Below are 7300 nucleotides of genomic sequence, written 5' to 3'. Positions count from 1 at the left end.
CGAAACTTATAAATAAGATGTAAATAAAAGTACGCACGGGGAAGAGGTGAAAGTTTTGGAGAAGGTTGAACTCGTGCCGAGATGTTAGTCGTAAACGAGCTTTCGTCGGAGATAAACATAAATGAGATTCGCTCATTTGATTTTAAATATTTTACGCATTGTTATAATAATTACGGTATTAATATTTTAATATTCGTGACGTGTGCATTCACGCGTGTGTTTACTTGTGTTACGTGTGTGTTTTAAGTGTTTGACGTGTGTGTGAAGTGTTTTAAAAAATATTTGATTAAAATATCAAATCTATATGGGGATATACCAAAAATCTTGGATTAAATACTAACGCAACTTTAATGCAGCTTTTCAAAGAAAAAACACATCGTACACATAAAAAGATTCTGCGAGAAGCAAGTATTAAATTTATTATATTTATGTTTTGTGGTGACTATCGATTTTTAGGAGTACCTACGAACATAATTTCTTATGTTTAGATGCGGTTTAAGTTAAGTAATATATGGTATAAGCTTGTATTTACACGCTTAGTATATATGTGGGATCTTGTGTATTATTTTACACTGCTTCGTTTTAAGACCCTAATTCGTTTGGAGATACTCGATAATATCGTATTTCTTGGTGAAACCCGCTTTTAACAGACCTTTCTACGACTTCTTTGCGGTTTACTTCTCGTCTGACCTTCAACCGTAGTTGTAATGCAGTATGAGATACACGTTCACTGGGAGAGAAAACCTTTTTCTTGAAAAGTATATATATATATATATATAAGTGTCTGCATTTATTTTTATTTGTATTTTTCTTCTTCTTTTTTTCTTTTTTCGTACACGTCTTCCCAACTGCAAACCCGATAAAGGTCTGGATGAAGAAACTCTTGTTGGATAAAATGTGACGTTAGACAAGATGGCCCTCCCAAGGGCTTTACTTTATACTTTAGAAAATTTCACATATTCGATAAATCTTTCACCTATCTTTCTTATTTTATCGACGATTTCTTCGTTTTTATTTTTTGTTTTTTTGTTTTATTTTTTTTTTTTTACGCATATTCCCTTTATATATGTAGTAATAATATATAATATGAATTGTTATTTTACTTTTGTAATTTTTTTTCTTTTTATATATATACGAAATTCGGTTGAAAAATGTTACCTTAGAAAAGAATTTCATTTGCTAATTTTCATTTTAATATAATTGAAAATCGCGTATGTGTGTGTGTGTGAGTGTGTTTGACTTATGAAAGAATTAAATTTTATATTTAAATGTTTATATAAAGCATCCAATGTTGCTTGTATATATAATAGACAAAAATAATTAGATTATTTTATATAGAAAACTCGATAATTATATTATATTATTAAAGTATACAAAAAAATAGAATGACATATTAATAATTAACGTAATGAAATATCTTCGTTTTAAGAGAAGAAAATAATTCAATATATTTATCCTACAGTAAATATATATATGTTTCAATTTATAATATATTATTTTGTTTCAATTATTATTATTAATAAATGTTAACATTTTAAATTATAATTTTGTTTTAAATACGTTGATAAAATATATACGACGTTTAAAAGTATCCGATTGCTCATTTTGTTTTTCTCGTATAATTAATCAAAACTCAAATGAATTATACGTTACAAAAGTAAAATTGTGTTTTATTTATCAATATTTCTTTAATATTTATAATGTCTCCAGAAAAAAAAAAAAAAAAAAAAAAAAAAAGGTAAAAAAAAGATGAAAAAAAAAAAAAAAAAAAAAAAAAAAAGAATAAAAAGAATGTAGAGAGAAGGGGCATCGTATAACTCGTTACGTCGAGGCGATATAGGATTTCACGATTTTCGCGTAATATGAAAAATAAATGGTCTAGCGACTCGTAAATCCACGTTGAATTTTGCTCGCTGCCCGTTGTGATTTACGTCCTTTTTCGAACACGAAGTCATTCGCGTTTTATGCTATAGTGGTGGTAGTGGTGGTGGTGGTGGTAGTGATGGTAGTGGTAGTAGAATCGTACTATCGCTTATTTACTTTTCGAGACAAGGATAGATAGATGGTGGGATAAAGAGAACAACAATGAAACAGAAATAGAGAAAGAGAGAGGGAGAGGGATGAGAAATATTGAGAAAAAGAGAGAATGTAGCATATTAAAAAGTATTATTCCATTACATTTTACACTATCTCTCTTTGTTTTCTAAATATATAGAAAAAAAAAGCGACGACAACAAAAAACAGATACTTTTTTAAACAATGAAATGCAGTTACGGTAAATAGTGTTCTCGGTTTTTTATTTTTTTTTGTTTAGTATTTCAATATTAACGTTGGGGTAGTTACGTTTTCTTCCTTTTTTATTTTCCTTTTTCTTCATCTACGACTTTTCTTGACGTTAATTAATAGTTTACTAGAAAAATTAATCACTGTCCGTGGAAGAGTTCGGTCGTTTTTCTTCAACTATGTGTATTCTCTCTCTCTCTCTCTCACTCTCTTTTTCTATTTTCGATTCTGTTTCTCATCTCAAAGCTTATTCATTTCTTCTTTCCATTTCATCGTATCAACGAACCACTTTTGCGGATTCATCGGTATAATTAATGACAAGTTAATTCTTTATTCTCTCTCTCTCTCTTTCTCTTTCTATTTCTCTTTCTCTATCTCTTTCTTTTATTTATATATTTCTTCGTTATTTACTTTAGTTTATGTCGTCGTAAAAAAAGATCTCGTTCTCTTTGTGGGGAAACATTTATAAATATATTTGTACGAGAAAGTTAGTACAAAAAAAAAAAAAAAAAAAAAAACAACAAAAAAAAAAAACCAAGCAAAATCTTTCGTTCTCGTCTTCTCTGTAACATTTTATTATACATAGGGTTGACCCAGTTTAAAATTTACAAACTCTGACGTATCTCGAGTAGGTGAAATTAAAGAAATTTAACACGTGAGAAAACGAGGAAAACTCGTCGGTATCATTTTTTTTTTTTCCACCTCCCCTCCACCACCACCACCACCACCACCATTTCGCGCTTCAATGTTTGCCTGCCTCTGCAGTATTTCTTTTCATTCCAACGAGTATTCAATCTTTTTTTTTTCCCATTCAATATCGTGCACGTAAGAAATGCAGAAGTTTTATATATACGTGTATTACGTACGTACGTGCGTTTACAAATTTTTATAAATTCAAATATTTTTGCATCATCATTTTTATAATAATGTTATATATAATATTCGTGCGTATTTTTGTGTACTTTGTTTCATCGTTGTATTCAATATTTTCTCTTTATTTTAATTATTAATAATATTAATTATTATCGATATCAAATACACTAGTTTAATAATTTATATTTCTACAAATTAAAATGCATCATCACTTTCATATATATACAATATATATATATATATAAAAAAAAACAAATAAATATTTAATCAATGCATTAATCCATGCATACACTTTATGCATTATTTTTATATTTTTTCTCTTTTTAAAATTTGCAATAATAATAATCGATCATTCTTATATTAACAAGATCATCTTAATCAGATTAATAATCTTACACAGTTTTGTTACAACGTTTCGTTTATTATCTTCCAGTCCTTTTATTGTTTCTTTTAAACGTAGACATGATATTGCAGAAAAAAAAAAGGGAATGGGAATGGGGAATGTAGTATTCATTACTTCTACTCCGGTTTCTTTTTCTCTCTCTCTCTCTCTCTCTATTTTTTTGTTTGTTTTTTTCCTTTTCCTTTTTCTATTTTCTTCTTCTTCTTCATCATCTTCTTCGTTAGCGTCTTCTCTTCGCAAAGACACAAATCTCGACGAAGTAGAACTTGGTCTCTCTCTCTCTCTCTCTCTCTCTCTCTCTCTCTCTCTCTCTCTTTCTCTCTTTTCACAAAACTGTGAGTACTCGAAAGCTGTGGTGCTTTCTTTCGACTATCTCCTTCCATATCTTTTTTCTTTTTCGTTCATATACATTCAGTCTTCTTCTCTCTTTCTCTCTCTCTCTCTCTCTCTCTCTTTCTTTTTCTCGTAATTCATGGCGCCTTTTTTAGTTTTCTTCAGAATGGCGGAAAAAAAGAAATATCGAGGTCGGCCGCGCGCACCACTTTACCTCTTCGCGAAATGAGTACCGGTATGCTCGATCTCCCACACCCTCTCCCCCCCTCCTCACCCCACCTCTCCCCCTTCCTTCTTTCTCTCTTTCTCCGTCTATCTGACTCTCTTACTTTTCTTTTTTTCTTTCGTGGTAGTTCACGTAAAAAGCGACTGGTTCGGAAAAAAGTGACAGGGGGATGGGTTGGGGGTGCGAGGGGAAAAGGGGTGGTTGGATAAGATAGGATAAGGTAGGCTCTTTACTGTTCGCTTGATAAACCTAAGGAAAAATGTATTTGAAGATTCATCGTGTCGTTGTAGTTGTCATATAGTTTTCGTTGTCATCATCACCATCACCATCACCATCACCAACACATTGACGGCAAATGCCTACAGGGGGTCGACTTTACTGAATGAGAAAGTTGAAAAATCTTGACCGACAAAAACGAGACGAGAAAGGAAGGAAGAAGAGTAGGAAAGGGGGTGATGGTAGAGAGGAGGAGTAGGAGGAGGGGGAGGAGGAAATAGTAGTATAGAATAGATTAAGAGGGATGGCTCGAGTTAACTGAGAAAAAACGGAAATCGATGCTTTAAATTGGAACTCTCGGTCATCATGAAATTTTCCTTCAACTCTTATTTCATTAGAATGAACGAACGTATTTTTGTATAGATAGAAAAAGAAAAAAAAAAAAAGGGGAAGAAAAAATACAAGTGTCCTATTTAACAAATATTTTCTTAGGTTTATTTATACACACACATATTTTCATATATAATGTATAATATATAATATAATAAATATACACATACGCGTATATATATAATAATGAGCAATTTATTTTGAAAGTGGCATAAGTCAGTTTTTCAAAAAAATCGAGTTAATGGTAACACTAATTACAATTGCACGATATCTTTTCATTTTAAATACAAAAAAAAAAGAAAAGTGACTTATGCCACTTTCAAAATAAACGGCTCATTATTATATACGTATACATATTAAATTTATATACAATGAGAATTATGAGAAAATTGACAATATATATATATATTTGAATCCTTCGTAATAAATTATGCACTCCATGATACGTTTATTATTACATTCGTTCGAAATTTATTAACGTGTACGTACCGTGGTAACGTGATTTAATTAAGTATTTTTTACTTCCTCGAAATCTTTCTCTTTTCTCTCCTTTTTTTTTTTCTTTATTTTGTTATCACAATTAATTAATTAATTAATTAATTAATTAATTATTTTCTCACGTAGATCGATTTGTTACGGGATAATCTATTTTGCTCGGTTACTTGTTACATAAATTAACGAAGCCACGTGTATGTTAAGTGTATGGAGAAATTAAACACTTCACATATATATATATAACTATATATATGTATATAACAAGTAATTAATCATCTTTAGTTTTTGTTAATCGAAAATATTTCATGATTATACAATATATACTGTTCGTATCCGTTGGCGATCGATAAGGATTCGTGTTTTCGACAACTCGTCCAATTAAATTGTCGACAATGACGACAACGACGACGACGACGACGCCTTGGGTGGCCTCGTTATCAAGCAACCTCGAAGGCATGTATCGATCTTATGGTATTGATAAAAAACACAGATAGACAAAAAGAAAGTGTGACGAAGGGTGGTTCAGTGGGTGGTACGAGGTAGGATTGGGTGTTATTATCTTTCTTTTGTTTGTTGAAAGAAAATAAGCAAAGGAAATATGAAGAAATATAGAAAATAAGAAAAGTATAGTTTCTTTATGGTGTTATATCATCGTAAGATACTTTTGAAAAATGATCGTACATAACATTATTGATGAACACTCGTGAGAATTGTTAATAATTATGATAGAACTGGCAAGGATAAAATTGTAAAATGGAAAATTTGTGCAGGAGATTCAGAAAAAAAGGAAAAAATAGAAGAAAATAATATATATATATGTCACACCATTAAAATTTATTATTCAGTTAATTCATGTATTAATAATAAATTACTGTAAATTGTTAGACGTTTTTTAGGAAAATTAAAGAATTTTATTAAAATAATTTGAATGTACATTAATAGTGTAAAATTGGTAGTTTTTTTTTCACGAAATAACAAAATTATATATACATGTATATATAAATTTACAAGAAGAGCAAGTAGTTAAAGTATGAGATTGAAATTTGATCCTTCTTTAAAGTCTGTGTCCTATTTCTACAACAATGCTAGTAGTTATCCGTTCTTATCTCTTCTTTCTGTTACTATTGTAAACGAATGTAACGTTAGAACGTAGCTTTTCTATCAGATCTTCAATTCGTACTTTAACTATTCTCTCGTCTCTTGTAAACTTCATATATAATATTTACTTAATTAAAACATATATATATCTATATATAATTCTACCTTCTTTAATATTTAAAAAAATAAATCCTCGCACAGTATATATAGTTATCCCAGAGTTTAACTAGTCATTTACCAAATTAATGGATTTCACAAAGTAACGCCAACACACACACACACCCACATATATATATACACATAGAAAAATATATCTACCAACCCGAGTAGGGAGTAATTATTTTTTTAAATCCTTTAGAACGGTAGCCGCGATTACGTTCAGACTACGAAAAGTTTGGAATGGTAGAGAAAGAGACAGAGAGAGAGAGAAATAAAGAAGAAAAAAAAAAAAGAAATGTTGTGGAGGTTGGGGAAGGTGAGTTGAGTAAAAATAGATAGATAGATAGATAGATAGATAGGAAAAGGGGTAGGAAGATTCGTCGTCGTTGGTAGAAAACAAAGGAGACTTGCTTTAGATTTTTATTTCTAGGGATTCAGAGAGTACACAAGAGTAAGAGAGAGTAAAGGGGAGAGTATGAGTAAGAGTAAGAGAGAGAGAAAAAGAGTAGCGTTGTTATCAGGTGACACCAGAGACGAAAGGGTGGTGGGTGCAGAGGGGTTGAGAGAGGATAGAGTAACCGTTTGGATCAGTGGCTGAAGCGTACCGTCAAGAGAGTTTGGGGACATGATGGGGGGATAAAGGGTTGGGTTAGAAAAGGATAGAATGAGAAAGGGGGTGGGAGAGAATGGAAGGAGAGACAGGAGGGTGACTCTATCGCGAATGCACGCATGAGTTGCTCCCGGTCGGATGCATGTGCAAGCCGGGGAACTTCATTAAAATCTCCCTGAATCCCACAACGCTTTTTCTTGTCCTTTTTTTTTTT

General features: G+C 31.1%; 1 protein-coding gene across 1 annotated transcript in view; it reads left to right on the top strand.

The window, feature by feature from the left end:
- Nucleotides 1-309: 309 nt before the first annotated feature.
- LOC106788696 (leucine-rich repeat-containing protein 24-like) overlaps nucleotides 310-7300 on the top strand; it is a gene marked incomplete in the record, with an annotated part of 80108 nt that continues 73117 nt past the window's right edge. The window contains 1 exon segment of the mRNA XM_014752180.1: nucleotides 310-404.

Source organism: Polistes canadensis, unplaced genomic scaffold (assembly GCF_001313835.1).
Source record: "Polistes canadensis isolate GaletaPanama2010 unplaced genomic scaffold, ASM131383v1 scaffold_150, whole genome shotgun sequence".
Lineage (NCBI taxonomy): Eukaryota > Metazoa > Arthropoda > Insecta > Hymenoptera > Vespidae > Polistes > Polistes canadensis.
The sequence above is the reverse complement of the archived record's forward strand: the minus strand, read 5'-3'. Positions and strand labels throughout refer to the sequence as shown.